Source organism: Peromyscus californicus, unplaced genomic scaffold (genome assembly GCF_007827085.1).
Source record: "Peromyscus californicus insignis strain IS unplaced genomic scaffold, ASM782708v3 Scaffold_17__1_contigs__length_78620276, whole genome shotgun sequence".
Taxonomy (NCBI): Eukaryota; Metazoa; Chordata; class Mammalia; order Rodentia; family Cricetidae; genus Peromyscus; species Peromyscus californicus.
Genome location: NW_026294469.1, coordinates 53,920,674 through 53,941,067, shown reverse-complemented (window position 1 = coordinate 53,941,067; position 20,394 = coordinate 53,920,674). Strand labels below are relative to the sequence as shown.

The window sequence follows — 20,394 nt, the reverse complement described above, 5'->3', positions numbered from 1 at the left end:
TGTTTTGTTTTCTGAGATGAGATTTTACTAATATTATCCAGGATGGTGTCAAACACTCGGACTCTAGTGATCCTCCTGCCTCAGCTTCTCATGTGCTGGAAAAACAGGTGTGGGCCACTGCATTTTGCCTTCATTAAATCTTTTCTTCATTAAAACTCACTCCTGACAATAATCCCCCGTGTCTGAAAACTTGATAGTAGTTAATGACTGGACAGAGATTGTGCCCCAGCCCCTTCAGCCATTACATCTCCCACATTCTGACAATAGATTCGTGAGAACAGAGAGGAGTGCGGTTAAGTTTCTGCCGTTTTCAAGCCTGCCCCGAGGTTTACTTCTGCTGTGTCCTGACTTGAGTCTTCTGTTCATGCTGAAGTTGTGCTGACAACTAGGTCCTCTCTGATCTGAATACTTAGAACAAATTCATGGCACCTGTATGTAACCTCCACCGCAGTCTCATTCTCAAGCAAGTGATGACGGCCCTCTACATGCGCCTGTTGCCAAGACTACACCATCACTGGCAGGGTTGAGCACAAGCATTTCTTCTGCTCTAGTTCTACTGAGTCCCCTTCACCCATGGCAGTGAAAATGCCCATGACAGAACCTCTGAACTTCAAAGCAAGGGGAGGAAATGGGAACAGATTCCGTCAGAACATTGTAGAGATTCACTGTTACTGCCCCAAGCTGAGAAGATTTTCAGTCAATTGTTGCATGCCTCTAGGTGATTTCCATAAGTGATTTTTCCAGCATAATAGCTGTGGTTGGTTTTATTGATATTGTTTGGGGTTTTTTGTTTGATTTTTCTTTTTTTTGGTTTTATTTTTATGTGTCTTTGTGAGTGTATGCTGTGTGTGAGGAGACCCTTCTCAAACACCCATAGCTCCCCAAAGCAAGAGACACCTAAGTAGTGCAGCTTGTCCTGGGGACTCTGGCAGAACCTCTGACCAGACATGTGATTGGTACCAAGCCTCAGCCAAGAATGTGTTTAGCAGGGGAGGGTATGACATCACCCTGCCATGCTACACCAGTCTTCACAGATCTGCTGTGCCAGGAAGACTAACAGGAGCAGATAACCTCCCCACGTACCAGTCCTAACCCAAGTTTTGGGAGCCAAGAGCAGCTAAGAACCTAACGAATTTGCTCTAAGTATTCAGATCAGTTAGGGACTGACTAGATCTCTACCCTAAAACCTCTGATGTCTGAGATCACAAGGACGTCCACTCATTTGTGAAGCTAAGAAAATACCAAATGGGATCTGGGAAGAGGGATGTAAAATCATCTGATAGAAAAATACATTTCTAACTGTACTCAATAGAAGGGAAATCTCCCTACAAACAAAATGCTTTTTCTCTTGCTTAAGTGGTGATTTTCTTTTCTTTATTTTCTTTCTTCTTTCTTTCTTTCTTTCTTTCTTTCTTGCTTTCTTTCTTTCTTTTTGGTATTTTGAGACAAGGTTTCTCTGTGTAGTTTTGGTGCCTGTCCTGGATCTTGCTCTGTAGACCAGGCTGGCCTTGAACTCACAGAGATCCGCCTGGCTCTGCCTCCCAAGTGCTGGGATCAAAGGTGTGCACCACCACCGCCCGGCTAAGTAGTGGTTTTCAACCTTCCTAATGCTGGGATCCTTTAATACAGTTCCTCATGTTGTGGTGATCCCTAATCACAAAATGATTTTGTTGCTACTTCATAACTATAATTTTGCTACTGTTATGAGTTGTAATATAAATATCTGATAAGCAGGATATATGATATGAGACCCCCAAAGGGGTTGTGATCCACAGGTTGAGAACTGTTGGCTTTAGCATCAGAAAAAAGAAATCATTTAAGCATATTTTTTTATATTCAATATTGCTTTTCTTGGGATGGCCCTAAATGTTTGATCTTTTTATTTTCAAGCACAAACTTGTACTTTTTTTTTTGGTTGTTGTTGTTGTTTTTATTTTTTGTTTTTTCGACACAGGGTTTCTCTGTGTAGCTTTTGCGCCTTTCCTGGAACTCACTTTGGAGACCAGGCTGGCCTCGAATTCACAGAGATCCACCTGGCTCTGCCTCCCGAGTGCTGGGATTAAAAGCGTGCGCCACCACTGCCCGGCCTGTACTTTTTAATGTAATAAAAATGTATAGGCCTTACTTTTCCTCTTCAAAATCTTACTTCTTCTATCTTTCCTCTGAGTAAACAGAAGATTCAGAGCAAATGTCCTGGCCAAAGAGGGCTTAATTCCATGGATTCTGTTTCTGATTGTATGTATCCATACTTGTAGATGTAACCAACCGTCTTATTAAATAAGAAGCACAGAGCCGATTCAGAGAAGAAAGCCAAGAGGTCAGAGCTAAGAGTCTCACCCTTCCTGATTCAGCAATCCTCTTCAGCCAAGAGAGCTCTCTGAAAGGGACCTACTTCCTGTGTGTATGTCTTTATATAGTCTAGCTGTTCTGCCTTCTCATTGGTTGTAAACCCAAACATGTGACTGCTTTGTCACTGCCTGTATGTACCACCCTCCAGGTCCTTAAAGGCGTGCGCCACCACCGCCTTGCACTTGCTATGGCTCTAATAGCTCTGACCCCCAGGCAACTTTATTTATTAACATACAATTAAAATCACATTTCAGTACAAATAAAATACCACCACACATACCCTTCAAAATCTGTTATTAAAACAAAACTTCTAGTGTCTGTGGGCTGCTGAGATGATTAACAAAGCAAATGTAGTCAGATCTAATACATATGCATATATACATATACATATATATATATTTCAGCTTCATTTATTCATTTTAGTTTCAATAGTGTATAAGTTGCACAAAGCAATGGGCTTCATTGTAACATTTCCATACACATGTCTATGTATGTTGAGCTGCTCACCCGTTCTGTTCCCTTCCCTGTCTCTCCACCTCTCCCGTCCTTCACTGTCCCTAGTCTACGTCCCTGTCCACCTGTTCTAGCTTATGGTGATGAGCACCATGACCAAAGCAGTTTGGGGAGGAAAGGGTTCGTTTCGTCTTATAGTTTATAGTCTATCATGGAGCGAAGCCAGGGCTGGAACTCAAGCCTGGGACTGGGAGGCAGGAACTGCAGCAGAGGCCACCAGGAAGGCTGCTGACTAGTTTGCTCCCAATGCCTGATCAGCCTGGTTTTGTATAGTGCATAAGACCCCCTTCACCGGTGGTGGCGTTGCCCAGAGTGGACTGCTGCCCACGCCCCACATCCATCGTTAATCAAGAAAACACCTCTCACAGACATACTTAAAGGCCAATCAGATGGAGGCGCTTTTTCAGTGGAGGGTCCTTTTTTCCCAGATGACCCTAGCAGGTACCAAGTTGACAAAGAAAAAAAAAAAGAAAAAGAAAAAGAATCTAATACCCCCAATTCCACATGTGATAGAAAATACATGAGGCTTGTTGTGTTGGCTACTTTTCTAGTTGCTGTGATCGGAGACCAGAAGAGAAGCAGCCTGACTGAGGAACGGTTTGTTTTGGCTTACAGTTGGAGAGGACACAGCCCACGATGGTGTGAGGAAAGGCATGGGAGCAGGTACAAGAGGTCGCGTAGCATCTGCAGTGAGGAGCAGAGAGGGTGACAAAGGTGCTGCTCGATAGCCTCCTCCTGGTCCTTCATCCCAGGACCCTAGTTCACAGAACAGCACTGCCCACACTCAGGTTAGTTTTCCAGCCTCAGCCAAACAGACGTTCTGGAAATACCCTCGCCCACAGCCAGGGGTGTTTTTCAGCGGCGAATTCTCAGTCCAGTCAAGTTGACAATGATTAACCATCACACTTGTCTTCCTGAGACTGCCTTATCGTGCACAATGATCTCCAGCTCCATCCACTTTCCTGTAAACAACATCCTTTTATTTTTTTTGAATGGGTGATTGAACAGTCCGTTGTGCATGGGTGCTGAGCTTTCTTTATCCATTCATCTGTTGAGGAGCGTGTAGGCTGATTCCATAACCAAGTCATTGTGAATACAATGCTTACTTACAATACAACTTACTGCAGTAAGTGTGGGTTTTCAGTTATCTATATTATTACATTTACTTTATTAGGAGACAAATGCTAGGAATTCAAGGAATTGGTCTCAAAATAAGCGTAAGCCCCAGAGCGAGTTTCAACTGCCCCACATAAGAACTCAACGCACGTCTTCTTTCCTAGCCATGTCATATTGATCTACTGCCCTGGGTCATTTGTTCACTTTCGGCTTTATCCTCTCCTGCTTTGTGTGTGTGACATTTGTTTATTCTTAACATTATTTTGGTGCATTTGTTGATTTGTGTATTTAGTGTGTATATGCGCATGTACATGGAGGACAACCTGCAAGCATTGGTCTTTCCCTTCTAGCAAGGGAGTCCTGGGATGGGTCTCAGATTGTCAGCCTTGGTGATAAGTGCCTTTACTCACTGAGCCATCTCAGTGGGTAATTGGTTTATTCTTTATTGTCACACCTCCTTCTTGCCCCTATTTTCAAGTTTTCTTCTCTTTCTCTGGAACAGACCTCAGCTGAGAAGACCCCCAGTTTCCCATGAAAAGAGCTGATATCTGCAGTCACAGGGATTTGGTTCTGTGTTCAGTGCCATTTCATGGATGTGTTTGCAAGGAGCTTTCAATATCTTTCTTCTCCTGTGTAGATAAAACTGAAGAACCGAACCCCTGAGCTGTACACACGATGATATTTAACGACTTCAAATAGTGACTTTTTTTTTTGTCTTGTGAACCTCTTCTGCCCAGAACAGCGAGGCACACACTGTAACGTGCACGGAGGCTTTGCTTTTGAGGAGCACACTGCTCACCACAGAGTGAAGTTTCAGTCATGGCCCTTTCAAAGTCACCCACTTAGAGGTGCTAATTTTAGCCATGTCTGTCTCACAAGAGGTTTCCTTCTAGCTAGTCAGTTTCCAGGTATCGAGCTTTAAAATACTTTTGTAGCGAGGCAAGGGGGCTTACCAAAGGACGCCTCTGGATTTTCCATGTCCTTTCTTGGGTTTGAGCAAAATTCAAAGAAACGCCCATATCAAAACTACTTTGAAACAGGAATAATTGCTGACAAACTGAAGGACCAGAACCTGTGGCATTTTTCCATGGTTTCTCATGATTTTTATTCTTAATTTCTTTCTTTCTTTCTTTCTTTCTTTCTTTCTTTCTTTCTTTCTTTCTTTCTTTCTTTCTTTCTTTCTTTCTTTCCCTTCCTTCCTTCCTTCCTTCCTTCCTTCCTTCCTTCCTTCCTTCCTTCCTTCCTTCTTTCTTTCTTTCTTTCTTTCTTTCTTTCTTTCTCTCCTCCCCCCTCTCTCTTTCTTTCTTTCGAAATAGGGTCTCTCCATGTAGCCCTGGCTGACCTGGAACTCATTATATAGACCAGGCTGGCACCAAACTCACAGAGATCTGCATATCTTTGCCTCCCAAGTGCTGGGATTAAAGGTGTGTCCTACCGTGCCAGACTGTGTTTAAGATAAGGTCTCACATGGCCCTGGCTGGCCTTAAACTCATCATAGAGCTGGAAACGGTGTCAAGTTCCTGAGGGGCGGGGTCCTGCCGTTTGTGCATTCTGTTCAGAGAACTTCAGAGGAAGACCCAGTGCCATTTCTAAAGGAGCAACGTAGGAGGTCGCATTTTCATCTCCCTCCCACCTTCCCCGGGGTTTTCCCAGCATGGCTTCCAATGCCTAATTCCCTCAATGTGATTGCTTTCCTAAGAGGAGAGCAATTAAATCAAGGTCTTGCATAGACTTTGCAGAGAGCTGCCCTTCTCCAGCAGCGGTCAGTGAGGAGAGCTCATCTGGATTTCAGCTCCCCGGGCTGTTTCATCAAGTCCCTTTGCCAGGGCTCTCCAGCGAGCGGTGTCAACAAGTGTCGCACCTACTGCAGTAAACGGCCCTCAAGTTTCATCACAGTGATGCTGAAAAATATTCTCTAGCCTCAGCAGTGACCTAGTTCGTTCAAGGGCAGGCAAAACATGCTCTTCTTCCAGAACTTGCTTGGACACGGACTCTTGCCTCCTAGGAAGACAGGAGTTTTTCTGAAACAGACCCAACTGCACTTTGATCTGTTTGTGGAAAAGACCCTGAATCTGAGTCCCTGTCAGGGGACAAGGACATAAGGACGTTCAATCAATGCTTCACAAACAGCCAGGAGACCCCAACAACAAGCCAGCCCTCCAATAACATCTCCCGGATAAACAGTATTAAAAAGTGAGTATGGAGACTTTAGTTTTTAACAAAAGATTTGGCTGTGCTTTAAATATCGCTATTGACATTTTCTACAACAGAGAACAAGGCAGGTTGTTTCCTTCTGAAACAGACCGAGGCTGGATGGGGCATTGCGGTGTATAGGGCTTTAATGTGGCCACATGCTCAACATCTTGTGTCAAGCCCCCTCTGACCGCTATGAAACTTGGGGACATTTTAAAATGTTTGTTTATTTTGGTTTGCCAATGGTTAAAATCATTCCTTTCACATTATATCTGTCTTAACGGTTAGAAACAACAAACATAAAAAATGGCCCAGAGGATCAATTTGTAAATGAAGATCATAGCCACTGTAAACTTGAGGCATCAAGGCAAATATTTAGTTGATTCTAGCCCTAGGTGTTTGAATATTTTGTTCAAATATTATTCTTTTTGCATGAGGTTGTCTGAATGATTAGAAAATGTTAGCTTTCTAGGTGGGCAGCAGTGTATCATGCAATAATAGATCCAGTTTCTGGAAAGCCACTGGGTATTTAGAAACGATTTATATAGACATTCACTGCCACTAAATAGATGAAAGAAACCTCGAGATAAAAAGTCAGTCCAAAAGGGAAATCATTTTTAAAAAATGGATTCGTCATCGTGTTACATTTTAGTAAATTTTAGTGGATACATTTAAACTTCAGAACTTCCAATTAAGGGTGTCAGTTACAGACATCTGACAACCATTTAAAAATAGATGTTTAAAAAGCAGGTCCAGCACTTCACTTGCTTCTGCTCAGATTATCTCCTTTCCACAGCTTCTTCCTTGTGCAAAGGTAACCTTCCTCAGTCAACCCAGAACAGTGTTCTAAAGGCATGGAGTCTGATTATACCAGCATGCCAGCTAAGGGGGAATAGGGAGAGTTTGTGTGCTCTAAGAGTTCTGAACTGAAACCAAGGATATGACCAACCTTTGGTAGCAACCACTTGACATATCCTGTATTAAAACATGCTGATGGCCAATAAGCAGATGCAGATATTGGAAATTGGGATCTAAAGACATTTAAGTCTCAAAGTACATTGCCCTTTTGAAGTGTCTACTAAACGTGGGATCACAGTTTGAGGACAATTTTAGTAGAGTGGAGTTTGTATTCATATCAGGTCCAAGATCCTGACTGTATTCATTTTGAACAGCCCTGTGCATACTCACGTGTAGATGTTAGCATGCACAAGGAGAATGCACCTGTGGGTGTCCTAATCTGAACTGCACTGAGGAAGTAGAGTAGTCTTCCAGAAGAAAGGACAGGATCTGAAACTCAATTTGGAATCCACCTCTAACTCCGGCCCAGTCTTCTCACCTGTAAAGTGAAGAGAGCACCCATTTTAACAGGATTGAGAGGGAATGGGATGCACACAAATACCTGAAGTGTCCATGGCACCATAGTCTCTCAACCAAAGTACGTTCTCTACCTTTGTCATTAAAAAGTCTCTCTTGCCGGGCGGTGGTGGCGCACGCCTTTAATCCCAGCACTCGGGAGGCAGAGCCAGGCGGATCTCTGTGAGTTCGAGGCCAGCCTGGGCTACCAAGTGAGTCCCAGGAAAGGCGCAAAGCTACACAGAGAAACCCTGTCTCGAAAAACCAAAAAAAAAAAAAAAAAAAAAAAAGTCTCTCCTGCAGTACCTCAGGATATGACCATAGTAACTAACTATACAAAGTAACAGAAAAAAAAAACACCCTTCTTATTGACAGTGGCACAATGAAAAAGTTAGATACTTTGAGGAAAATTCTGCGCTTGAAAACAATGTGTCAAAACAACAATTTTAAAAGGGATTCTATCTTAGAATGTATTGATGATAAATAAGAGAAAACCCATTTTGTACTGAAGATGACGATATACTTGTTATCTTAAAGGATAAGTAAAGATTTATCAGCATCATTTCAGAATACCTTTTCATATCTACTAGTACCATGTTAAAGTCTGAGTGTTAGAGGAATCATAGGAATGGGAAGTAGCATAAATGTACACGTACAAGCCAATGTCTGTGATTTTTGTGAAAACTATGTGAAGCAAGGCAGGAGCCTAGCCTGTCCTCAAAGATTATAGTTTATGCTCACATTGATCAAACAGGCCGGGTAGAGCATGGAAGGAGAGATAGGAATTCTCTAAGGAGACTTACAATTGGTGGAGTAGAATAGACCCCACACCTGAACAGGCCATCATGGAAGCTGTGTGGTTTGTAGTCTAAAGACCACACACACTATGAGGTCTGTAGTAGCTGATGAGGCACGTGAGTAGAGAGACAAGCATCTTGCCTAGGGCTCATGGAATATTTCCAAAGAACTGTGACAGCAGACGTCTGTATTGTCCCTTCCTTTTTGAACCATCTTGGGGTTTTCCCCCAGACAGATAAGAATATCTTGATGAATTCTTTGCCTGAGTTACTGGAAGGTCACAAGCAGCCCCGTGGTTCTCAGCTTAATTCTCCCCAAAAGGAAAATTAGAAATGTAGACTTACATAAGAAACGTGGGAGGAAGTAATGGTACCATCTCACAGCATTATTGCCGTCTGGCAATAATGAAGGAATAAATACCTTCAAAGAAGGAAAAGAACACTAAAGAATGATTAGGGCTGGGGAGAGAGATTAGTCAGTAAGGTACTCACCTTCCAAGTATGAGAAAAAGAGCCCAATTCCCAGAACCCACATTAAAAAAAAATAAAAAACAATCCCAAAACAAATAAACAAAAACCAAAGGCGTTCTGATGAGTGCTTGTAATGTTGATGGAGGTAGAGACAGGCAGATCCCTGGGGTTCACCAGCCAGCCTAGCCTGCTAGGTGAGCTATACGCTGATGAAAGACAGTGTCTTCAAAAAAACAAACAAACAAACAAACAAAAAAAATAGGGTCATTAAGAAGGCTCGATGGATAGAGGTACCCACTAGGCAACCTGAGTTCAGTCCCAGGGACCCACATAGTAGAAGGAGAGGACTGATTCCTGCGGGTTGTCTGCTGACCTCTACATCCGTGGTGTAGCGCACAAATGCCCACCACCACCCGCGCACAAATATGTCAAAATAAAAACATAGCAACAGCAAAAAATAAAAAATGAAGTGGATGGCATCTGAGGAACCACTACTGTTGTCTTAAGACCTGCACACACATTCACATGCAACCCCAGTACACATGTACACACACACACACACACACACACACACACACACACACACACACACACCCCACACAATCTAGAACCCTTATTGGAGTTTCTGTAGATGCATACCTAACTTGGACACTCTGGGCATCTAGTCAAAGCCCGAATGCCAGACTAACAGGACCCTCGGCTCTGGATAGCTCAGCCTGGGCACCATGCATTTACCACACCAGAGCCAGATCCTCCATGGCTGCTGGGGTTTCATCTCAGGAGACACAGGTCTCCTTGATCTTCGACCTGCTTCTAGGTGACTAGGGTCATCTGCTCCTCAATCCATAGCTTAAAGCATTCTTGAGTCTAGTTGTTCTTCAAATTCCAAGCATACTAGAATCCAGACAGCATGTTAAATACTTGTTGGACTTTACTCAAGAGCCTCTGGTTCTGAAGGTCCTACAAATCCTTATTTCTTCCATATTCTCATGTGATGCTGATGTTGGGATGCAGACACCACCTCAAGAGAAGCAACTCTTTGGCTGGCAATTCCTAAAGACAAACTTTTTCTTTTCCATGTGTGGTTTTTGGTCACTGGATTTACTCTCAGAGATGCTGAGGTTATGGACACCTTGTGTTAGTGCTTAAAATAATCCGAAGGAGATAATCTAACCAGGCACTCTGCAGGCAAACAGTTTTCAGTCTGGCTGTGTGTGGGAGAGCAGTCCATCCTCTGGAAGGGGCTAGTTTTCTTCCAGTTGAAGGAAAGCCATTAAAGGAAGCAAGCTCTTGTGTTTAAATGATTCAAAATGGGTGGGATTTGAACAGGTAGACATGGAAAATGTGTACTGGAAGTGAGAAAACTAAACACAACCACAAAGGGCAGAAAAGGAATATGTAGGGAATAGAAGGAGTTTGGCTATACTTCCCACAGTTTTCTCAGCGCTCTCTTAGGGAAACACTCTTTGAGTAAGCCATCTAGTCTTCAATCTGTCGCTTCTGTCTATAATTTGGTGATCTCAAGTCTGTTACTTCTGCCTAAAATCTGGTTGTGACGTGGTGTCCAACACAAGATCTGGAAAGGAGAGTCAGCAGTAGGGGTTTCAGGAACCAGGGTAAAGGAGGAGGGAGGCGTGGATACTTCAGTAAGTCTTTGAAAAGTAAAGTGGAATTAGCCTGCCGACTATTAAAACAACATGGGGATTTATTGCTCATACAGTGGAAGAAAAGTCTAGGCGATGGATGGGGTCAGGACTCACGTTCTGTCTCTGCATTTCTGGAGGCTCAGCTTCTCTCTGTTTTGGTTTCCACCTCAAGCCAGCTTTCTCACAGTCTCCGGATAGACAGCTTTCTGACAAGAAAGCTCTCTGACACGCCCCCCACCCCCACCCCCCAGGCTGTCTCCTCTCTGTTGAGGACAGAATGAAAGGTCTAAGTCCTGTACTGGGTTGGATTGCCTCCTGCGCTTCTTTCTGGAACATGCAACACGTGATTGGCTTAGACTTGGTGACTGAACTGATCAGCACCCAGGAAAGCCATGATCCGTTTAGACCAACCAGAGCTCACAAAGCATGCAAGGTAGGGCGGGTCTGACCACACCGAGTCACCAGGAAGCTGGGTGGTAGGGGATACGGGGACCAGTGGTTAGTGGGACACGGAAACAATGTTTTGGAGAACGGTCTCTGAAGCCATCCCAGTACTTCCCTTGGTCTAAGGTTGATAGTAAGCTCATTCGTGCCTTAAAGCAGTGGTTCTCCAATTGTGGGGGCCGCATATCAGCTATCCTGTATATCAGATATTTACATTACCATTCATAACAGTAGCAAAGGACAGTTATGAAGTAGCACTGATATAATTTTTTGGTTGGGGGTCACCACAACATGAGGAACTGTATTAAAGGGTTGCAGCATTAGGAAGGTTGAAAACCACTGCCTTAAAGTCTTGGGATGATCCTGTTTTAAAGTACAGTCCAGGCAAATAAAAGTATTTTTTCCACAGGGCAACCTTAACTGTCAATGGAGTGAACCCTTGGATATAGTACTGTGCTCTGAAGAGTGTAACTTTTTTTAAAAAAAAACTTATTTCATTTCATGTGTGTAAGTGTTTTGACTGCATGTATGTATGTGCACCACATGCATTCCTGGTGCCTGTGGAGATCAGAAGAGGCATCAGATCCCCTGGAACTAGAGTTACATATGGTTGTGAGTAGCCATGTGGTGTCTAGCCATCGCTCCAGCCCCTGGAGCTCTTTAAGATTTTAGATGTGATATTCTTTATCCCTAACGCATACCTTGCTTCCTATGATAGTGCTACCTCAAGAATACTTGGCAAATTTCTAAAGTGCTTGTGATTCAAGGTTTGCAGAAACCAGGCATGGTGACATGCACCTAAATCCTGGCACTTGGGTGTGGAGACAGGAGGCTAATTCTAGGTCAAGTCCGTCACCGAGGGGGTCAGGGCAGAAACTCAAGGCAGGAATCTGAAGGCTATCCCACACAGCATTACCTCCAACCAGGGAGCCCTGGAAGACGCTGCTGGCTCTGTGGCTCACTCTAAGCCCTTTACTAACTGAACTAAGTTCCCCATAAATCTAATCGTTACTGCTATTTGTAACATAATTTTAAATCTTTTCCCTCTTAGTAAATAACTTCTACTGTTTAAATTAATTTGGAGTGGGGGTTGGTAGAGAGATGGCTTAAGAGCACTGGATGCTCTTCCTGGAGACCTGGATTTGATTCCCAACACACATGTTGGCCCACAACCATCTGCAACTCCAGTTCCAGGGGGATCTGATGCCCTCATCTGCCCTCCACGGGCACCTGGCATACATGTGGTGCAGACATACATGCAGGCAAAAACCACCTGTATACATAAGAAAAATTACAAAAGGAATAATTGAAAACAAAGTATCTTCATGGGGGGCAGGTGAGTTCAAGGTCAGTCTGGGCTGCATACAAACATGTGTACATAATACATAGTACATATGCGTACATAAATAGTAAATAAATAAACAAGGCAAGCAGAAGCAGTTTGTGAAAAGCTTTCTCTAAAATACTTTGGCAAGGTTAGAGGAGGGTGGTAAGTGAGTGGGGAGGCCACCCACTTCACTTGCCCTGTCTATGCAGGGCTGTTATGCTCTCTGTCTGTGTACTGTCAGGTGATTAATTTTGTGTAATAAATTCAGGCTCAGTTCATTCTACCCAGAGTTGGTCCTGTTCTTCAGTGTGTGGCAGCGAGCAAATCAGAAGAGAATCTAATGTCCCAGGTTCTCCCCATATCATCCCAAGTCCTAAATTCAACAGCATTTCCCTCTCAGTCTGGTTTAAGTACTTTCCCAACAGGGATAACCCAGGACTGCCTTGGGGTTTGTTACAGTGGGATGTACTATGAGACTGGGTGAATGTGGAGAAAAAGGGGGCCAAAGGGGAGTGCTTTTCTTCTACAATGCTCTTTTTGAAGGATCTTGCTGATGCAACAGAGGATTGTACTCAATGGTCTGTGGCATCCAGCTTTCAATCAAAGAAATAATCATTAACTCAAAAGAGTGGATCTCATTAGCCATAGGACCATGTTCCACCTGTGCATGTATGCATGCATGCCTCTTGTGTGTGTGTGTGTGTGTGTGTGTGTGTGTGTGTGTGTGTGTGAGTGTGCTTGTGTGTATGCAAAGTGTGCTTGTGTGTGAGTGTGTGAAAGTATGCTTGTGTGAGTGTGTTGTGAGTGTGCCTCTCTGTGTGAGTATGCTTGTGTGAGAGAGTGTTTGTGAGTGTGCATATTTGTGTTTGCTATTGGGAATTGAATCTAGGGCTAGACAAGTGCTCTATGACTGAGCAATAGCCTCATCCCTCTTTTTACCTTTTATTTTGTAGCAGGATCTAACTCTGCATCAGCAGCTGACCTTGAACACTCCTCCTCTTGCCTTGGGCTCCCAAGTAGATGGGCTGTAGACACGCACCACCAAGGGGTAGGTTCCCTTTGTGCATTGCGAGCTTCCTCTCTTCCCTGTCTCTTCCCTGAAGAGGCCAGGATAAGATGATGGATGTGTATCATCTGAATATATCAATAATCATATTCAAGAAACCAAGACTCTTTCATTAAAAAGCTGTGTGACCTTGGGAAAGATACTTATCATGTCTGTGTTTTTCAGTTTGAAATCAGGGAAGATACTAAGCTCTGATATGTTTAATCTTGAGATATTTTTAAACTCCTTCCATTAAAGAATTGGAAATGAGTTTAAATGGCAGAGGAGAGGAGAAGACAGGAGTGTGGAGTGGAGGAGGGGGGGCGGGAGGAGAGGAGGGGAAGGGAGAGGAGAGGAGAATCAATGGGAAAGCTGTAGTCTACCAAAAATTGAAAAAAAAATACAGTTAAAAATAAAAAGCTAGAGAAAGCGGCAACTCCAAGCCCAGCATCCACCCTGTCTTTATCAGTGAACACACAGATACTGTGAAAGTTCAATTATATTATGTAAAGTAGCATGTCCTTAACAATATCATCACTGTCCTTAAACAATATCATCACATTCCTGTAAATACTCAGGACAACTAGGCTCCTCGATTTGTGTGTGTTTCTAAACATATTAAACATACAAACAAGCGTATTAGGGCATATTTGTATTTTATTACTGTGTGTGTGTGTGTGTGTGTGTGTGTGTGTGTGTGTGTGTGTGTGTGTGTGTGTTTGTGCTTGCCAATTCACATGATGTGAGTGGAGGTCAGAGGACAGCTTTTGGGAGTTGGGCTTTCTACTTCTACCATGTGGGGTCTGAGTATCCAACTCCTTAGTTAGGCTCGGTGGCAAGTGCCTTTACCTACTGAACCATCTTGTCACCTTGGGATTTCTTTTTTAAAGGGCTAGCATACTTCATACTGCTATATCTCATTTCACTTAGCAATATGCTTCTGAGGTCACTTCATGTCTGTCAGACAGAACCGCCTCATTCCCTTTTAATACGCACTGCTGTTAATAGGCTCCGTCAGAGGCCAGGACAATGTAGCTGGGTTGGTAGTGTTTGTCTACACGCACGAAGTCAGCCTTCAACCCCACCCTCCATAGGATCCCAGCACTGGGGAGGTGGCAGTCGAACAGTCAGAAGTTCAAGGCCATCCTCCGCTACATAGGGAGCTTGACGCCAGCCTGGGCTGCGGGATACCGCATCTCAACAACAAACCGAGAGAAGGTTCTACTGTCCAGACATAGACGCTGGATCCACTAGATTCCTGCTAGCGGGTGTTTGTGTTGCCTCCAGGCCTGTGATCACAGCGGAGCTTTGTCGGAAACAGCAGGGGCTTCCCAAGCACTTGTCTCCTTTCTCTAATTTTAACACTTGCTTTGTTTATGATGTGTTTGCGTGTCATAGAATTCACTCAGTTTTAATGCGGTGACTTTGTTTTACTGAACGCACCACATAGGTAACTATCATCACTTATTTTTTGTCATGAAAGATCTCTTGGCCCATTTAGTGTTTAAAAAGATAATATCAGTATGGATTCATTGTACAATAGAGGGGCTTTGTTGTGACATGTTAAAACACGTGTATCGCATACTTTGCTCATGTTTATTCCTCTATTATCCTTTCTTGTCCCCTCTCTTCCCTTCCTCTGGTCCCCAGCCAATAGTCCCCCTTCTTTCGTGTCTCATGTCTCTATATGTGTGTGTGTATGTGTGTGTATATGTATGTGTGTATGTGCATGTATGTATGTATGTGTATGTACGTGTGTATGTGTGTGTATATATGTGTGTATATATATATGTGCATGTATGTGTATATGTGTGTGTATATGTGTGTGTATGTGTGTATGTGTGTGTACGTGCGTGTATGTATGTATGTATGTGTATGTATGTGTATATATGTGTGTATGTGTGTGTATGTATGTATGTGTATATATATGTGTGTATGTATGTGTATATGTATGTGTGTGTATGTGTGTGCATGTATTTATATGTGTGTATGTATGTATGTGTATGTATGTGTATATATGTGTGTATGTGTGTATGTATTTATGTGTGTGTATGTATGTATGTGTATGTATGTGTATATATGTGTGTATGTATTTATGTGTGTGGATGTATATATGTGTGTATGTGTGTGTATGTATGTATGTGTATGTATGTATATGTATGTGTATATATGTGTGTATGTATTTATGTGTGTGGATGTATATATGTGTGTATGTGTGTGTATGTATGTAAGTATGTGTGCATATATATGTGCGTATGTGTGTGTATGTGCATATGTATGTATGTGTATATATGTCTATATATGTGTGTATATATACATTAACTTACATATATTTATTGTCAATCAGTCTTCTTCCCACCAGCAGCCACTAGCTGTCCTTGTGTCCCTACTGCATCCTTTGGATGTTTATATGTGGAATCAAATACTGTGGGTCTTTGGGTCTGACTTCTTTTGCTGAGTCTGACTGAGAGTGTTTTGAGGTTCATCCATGTTATACCATGCACATCCTTCGTTCCTCTTATTACTCGGCGGTATGACCATGCCACACTTTATCTATTCACCAGCTGGATATTCTGGTTGTTTCTAATTTTGGGTACTCTGAATAATTCTGCAAATGACGTTTGTGTGGGGCTTTTGTGGAGATGGAATTGCTAGCTCGTTAGGTAGATTCATGTTTAGTTTTTAAAGAAACTTAAACTGTTTTTCACAATGTCTTCACTATTTTTCCCTCCACTGGGGAGAGCCAGGGGCTGCTTCTGCTCTTTGACAGGCAGCCCTCCCGGGTGGGGGTGGCATCCTCCCGGGGCAGGGTCGCACCCTCCTGGGGCTCTGGTTTGGATCTCCCTGACGACTGAGGATGTGGAGCATCTTTTCATAGGTTTGTTTTCCTGTCTTTATTTTTCGTGTACAACTTAGTGTCATACCCGAAAGAGAGCATGACACTCAAGTGTCAGCTTACCTGGGCCCACGTCACACGGCAGCCCTGCTGCATTTACAGTTCTCTGTGGTGAGCCCAAACAAACAAACAAACAAAAATAAAAAATAAAATAAAATAAAACAAACCACCAAACCAAACCAAAAACCAAAGCAAAACAAAAACCCCAAACAACAACAAAAATTGTTCCTTTTCAAGTGTTTGAGATGCCCTCAAGAACCAACCTATAGACTCATACTTTCTGCCAATTTGTGTAAAAGACATCATTTTTATAATTTTCCAGACATTAAACCCAAAGCCACAGGTATTAGACCACACTCACACAATGGTTATTTTGCTATTCAGAAGACCTTTATAAAAATGTAAATAGTACTATATTTACATCATTTCTACCCTCTCTCTTCCCCCTCCAACCCCTCCATGCCTCACTGCTCCCCTAAGTCACAATCTCTTGTTTAATTGTGTGTGTGTGTGTATGTGTGTATGTGTGTATTTATGTGTGTGTGTATATGTGCGTGTATGTGTGTGTGTATGTGTGTATGTATGTGTGTATGTATATGTGCGTGTGTGTGTGTATGTGTGTGTGTATGTGTGTGTATGTGTGTGTATTTATGTGTGTGTATGTATGTGTGTGTATGTATGTGTGTATGTGTGTGTATGTGTGTGTATTTATGTGTGTGTTGTGTGTGTGTATGTATGTGTGTGTATGTGTGTATGTGTGTGTGTGTGTATAAAACCTCCCAGGTAGTCATCTCTAAACATGTACATTATATGTACTTTTTAAGAGCATAAATGTCTATATTTAGAATCTGTGTAATTAAAAGCCTGTATTATTTTTTAAAAGTAGGAAACTTGCCCTGAGCCGTACAGGAGAAAGAAAGGAAAGCAGAGAGGGACTGAAAAGCCTGGTACTCTTTTGAGTGAACATACTTTTTCTTAGGTTGATTTTGAAGCCCCCCCCCCATGACTCCCTCCACTAACGCCAACAATTCACACGCGTTTGTCCTCTCTAGCACAGAACGATAAATGTGTCATTCTCACCCGCAGCGAAGCCACGAAACATGAACCACGGCCTGACTTAAGTGTCCTTTTCCCTCAGGGAACAGTCAGTGCCCAGTGGCTGAGATGCGTGGCAGCTAACCCAACCTCGTGAGTCAAACCCACTGTCAGTGTCCTCACTGGGGGACAGACCTGACAGGAAGTGGTCACCCGTGGAGGAGCTGCAGCTGACGCACAGGGGCCTCACCACCGGCCCCGCTCTGTGAGCCCATTCTTTCCAATCAACCCACAGCAGTGGGCCTGGGAAGAAGGAAGCTTACTCGGCACATTACTTTCCCAGTGAGCATTGCTCCAGGAGACGTGTTTACCCCTTAATTGGCATGTCACTTTAAAAAAACAGCCGCACTGCGGTAGCCCACAGCAGGAAAGGAAACTCGTGAAGAAGCCGGCTCCCTGGAGAGCCTCCACATTACCGTGACACCAGCTAACCCATGTAACACTCTGAGGAGGCAGTCGATGTGGGCTCTGATCCTTACCCTGTTACCGCTCCTGGCTGACAGGTGAGGAAATAGATTCGATACCGGTGCCCAGGTAAGAGGCAGGGCTGCAGCTACCTTTGTTCCCGGCAGTCTAGGTTTGGTCCAGAAGCCTAGGATGGCCTCCTGTTCAGGAGAGCATTTTCCAACAGTGAGATTTCCCCCGAATCATTGAGTAAGTCTGCAGGAATGTGGAGAGCCAAGGTAGTCTTCTTCTTGCCAACAGTAGCTCCCAGCAAGTATTGCAGACTGGCCTAACCTGGTAATGACATTCATCAGCAAGCGTTACAGTGTGGACAGACTTGACAATATTAGGCTAAGTGGAAGATTCTGATCATACGAAGCGTCCAGAAGAGGCAAATCCACAGAAATAGAACAGAACTTGGTGGTTACTGAAGGCCGTGTGGACTAGGACAGGGCATGAAGATGGGGAGATGGGGAGATGTGAGGCTTCTTTTGGGGGTAATGGCACACTCTAAAATCGACTGTGGTGATGATGGTTACACAAGCCAGTTATAACGAAAGTCATGGAGTCATAACTCTTCAGTGGGTGAAGTATGTGGTATATTAATTATCTCATTACAGAGGTGTTTAAATTTCACTCTGGGTCAATAAGTCACAGGAAGTGTCTCCACCTTGAAACCACAAGTCCATAGGTGTGCCAAACCTTGTCCCTTCCCTGTATGGAATTTGCCATACTATTGCAAAATACCATAAAAAATTGGGGTCTGGGGAGGTAGCTCAGTCATGGAGGACTTCCGAACATGTGCAGGCCCCCGGGTCTGATCTTCAGCAACAGGGAATATGAGGTGAAAAAATAAAAGTGACTTAGGTTTGTGATACTGCTATATGTGTGCCTCTAATTCTAAAATTATCCTGCCAGTAATACTGAGCAATAGCCACTTTACAATCTTTTTTTTTTTTTTGGTTTTTCGAGACAGGGTTTCTCTGTGTAGCTTTGCGCCTTTCCTGGAACTCACTTGGTAGCCCAGGCTGGCCTCGAACTCACAGAGATCCGCCTGGCTCTGCCTCCCGAGTGCTGGGATTAAAGGCGTGCGCCACCACCGCCTGGCCACTTTAAAATCTTAAATACACCTTTAAGTTAAAAAAAAAAAAAAATCTCGCCAGGTGTGGTGGTGCATGCCTTCAACCCCAGCACTCTGGAGGCACAGATAGGTGGATCTGTGTGAGTTCAAGACTAGCCTGGTCTGCAGAGCAAGTTCCAGGAGAGCCAGGGCTGTTACACAGAGAAACCCTGTCTCAAAAAACAAACAAACACAAAACCAAACAAACAAACTCAACCCAAATTTATAGCTCCGGCTTCTATGCGGGATCGAGCCTCTAGTGAGGAACAGCTCTCCTGCTGTCCAAGGGCAGCTTCTCCTGCCTGCTCTGCATGGTGGGCCCCCTCAGCACCTTGAGGATGGCCCATCTCCACTCACTTTTCTCGGCTCTGTGTTTATTCTGGACTATTCATTACTATAAGTTGACAATGCCCCTCCCTCTCTGTCTCTACATCTGTCTCTGTCTGTCTGTCTCTCTCCCATCTTCCTTCCCTCCCTCTGTCCTCTTTCCTTTTGTTTCTGTCTTTCTGTGTTGGGGATCAGACCCAGGGTCTCTGACGTGACAGGTAAATATCCAACCATTGAGCTGTACTTTTGCCTTGAAGTTTTCTTTAAGCATTTTCTTTCTCACAAAAGATGTTATAAGCATTTTCAAAATTCAAAACATTTCGAAACTTTCAAAGGTACTCCTTTCTACCTAGTTGGGAAGCCTTTCCCAATGCACATTACTATGACCGCTAAGAAATATCTACCGGTTTCACATCTGTGAGTTTAACCACCTTTAGACCCAAATTACTTTGCAATAAAATTGTATATGTGCTGCAAAAGTAGACTCCCCTCCCCTGCCATTCCCTAAATGGGACTTTCTACCTACTCTTTACATAGCATCTGTGGCATACTGGGCACTGTAAGTAATCTGGAGATGGTTCAAAGTATAAGAGGATATATGCATAGGCTATGGGCAAACACTGTATCATTTTATGTAATAGACTTGAGCATCCTCGGATCTTGGTATCTCAGGGTGGTCCCAGTAACAACCCTGAGAAAAGTAAGGGAAGACTGATAGATAGGAATTAAATCTGGGTCTTACAGCTATAGTTCACACTTATAGCTCAGTGTAAACTCCTGAGCCACCAAATGTACTTGTAAGCTAATCTAGAATGGAGTTGCAGGGGAATTCTCTTGCTGGCCTGTGCAAATAATTGGCCTTATACACTGAGATAGGCTCACCTGACTCTTTTTTTTTTTTTTTTTTTGGTTTTTCGAGACAGGGTTTCTCTGTGTAGCTTTGCGCCTTTCCTGGAACTCACTTGGTAGCCCAGGCTGGCCTCGAACTCACAGAGATCCGCCTGCCTCTGCCTCCCGAGTGCTGGGATTAAAGGCGTGCGCCACCACCACCCGGCTCACCTGACTCTTATATGAGTTAAATATAATGGGTTACTCAGGGACCCCAGATGCTTCAGGGGTCCCCACATCCATGTTCAGGGACCCCAGATGCTTCAGGGGTCCCCACATCCATGTTCACAGAAGTTCTGTAACCCAAAATATTGGAAATGCAGTTCCCTCTCTCTTACCAAATCCCCAAAGGACTCACACTCAGAAGGTA

The 20,394-nt window shown here is 43.6% G+C and overlaps 1 protein-coding gene across 1 annotated transcript in view; it reads left to right on the top strand.

The window, feature by feature from the left end:
* Positions 1 to 5,623: 5,623 nt before the first annotated feature.
* Alpk2 (alpha kinase 2) overlaps positions 5,624 to 20,394 on the top strand; it is a 123,353-nt gene continuing 108,582 nt past the window's right edge. The window contains exon 1 of the mRNA XM_052742327.1: positions 5,624 to 6,171. The gene's annotated coding sequence lies outside the window, so the exon portion shown is untranslated. The remainder of the gene's footprint in view (positions 6,172 to 20,394) is intronic.